Below are 1,623 nucleotides of genomic sequence, written 5' to 3'. Positions count from 1 at the left end.
GGTCTACCTGTATGCCCTTTACTATATTGTAAGACTGTTCTGGGAAGTAGTCACCACTATGTAATAGAGTCGTCATTGAAACCAGTCACGTTGAGTTGGGCACAGTGGTAGTTTCTAGTGTGTCCCAGTGGACCAACTGCTCAGCATGGTTCAATGAGGTCATGTTTTACAGAGTGAGGAAATGAGACTCAAGACTGCAAGTGTCCCCTGACAGCTATGGCTCACAACCAAAGACTATATAGAAAGCTAATATGAAGTGGGGTGTATGTGAAAATCCCTCTGATCAGTTGCTGTTAGGGGAGTTGTTTTGAAGTGATAAAATGTTCTAAAAGTCACTGACTGTGCAACTTCTGTAGAAGCATATTTAAAATCATTGAAAATTACACTGTATGGCCAGATGGTGTTGGCACACTCCTTTAATCCCAGTACTCTGGAAGCAGAGGCAGGCAAATCTCAGTGAGTTCTAGACCAGCCTGGTCTACAGAGAATATTTCAGGACAGCCAAGGCTGTCACACAGAGAAAACTTGTTTTGAAAAACAAAAGAAAAGAAAATTACACTGTATTTGGTTAAATCATGCAGTGTGTGAATTAGGCACACCAATGAAGCTGATATACTATTTAAAGTTTATGTTTTTATTTGAAACCACTGACATTTATTTGTTTGTTGTTTGAGAAAATAGAAAATCTAGGAGTAGTGATGATAGAGTGACAGCTTAGCAGTCACAAAGCCCTGGCTCCATCCCCAGCACCAAATAATTGGGAGAAGACTTCTGTAATTCCAGAACTCAGGGCGTAGAGGCAGGGGATCAGAAGTTCAAAAAGAAAGTTCAAAGTTGTGTAGAGAGTTTCAGCCCAGCCTCAGATACATGAGACTATGTCTAGGGGGAAAAAAACAACAACAAAACCCAATTTCCTGTAGTCCTTTTACCCACCAAAATTCACTCTTTGACAGGGGTCATCATGAGAAGGAGACAGACCTCACCACTTACTGCTGAACTATGGACACCTAGCAGGATCTGGGATAGGGAGGCCGTGTATTCAGTTGTGTGCCCACTGGTGGGTGGTGACCCCACAGGCTCTAACGGACAGTTCTAAACCCACCGTCACACAGACGGCACTAGTCAAAGTCTGCAGGACACAAAACAAATCACGAATATGAGAAAGAGATTTGCGGGGAAGAAGTGAGGCTGACGAGGGTGAGAGTGAAGGAAGAGAGAATGGGGAAATTAGTCAGAATGCATCAGATACACATGTAACACTGTCAGACGACAAAATGCATTAATTAAAAATAAGTACAGAATGGTGCTCTGTGGTGGGAATGTAGCTCACCTGAGAGAGTACTTGCCTAGTATGCACAAAGAACTGGGCTGGATCATCAACACCACATAACAGGGCCTGGTGGTAGTTCTAATCCCTGCACTACAGGGGTAGAGACTGGAAGACCAGAATTTCAAGACCATGTTGTCTACATAGCAAGATTAAGTTAGCTAACTTGGGCTACAGTGTGAGACATTGTATTTAAAAAAAAGACTTCAGAAGGAGGGCACCATGCCCAGCACATTCTCTATCTTGTTCCAAATCAAATCCTCAAAAAAGAGGATAACAAAGTGAAGTGTATCTAT

Source organism: Peromyscus eremicus, chromosome 23, assembly GCF_949786415.1.
Source record: "Peromyscus eremicus chromosome 23, PerEre_H2_v1, whole genome shotgun sequence".
NCBI lineage: Eukaryota > Metazoa > Chordata > Mammalia > Rodentia > Cricetidae > Peromyscus > Peromyscus eremicus.
Note: the sequence above shows the minus strand (reverse complement) of the source record.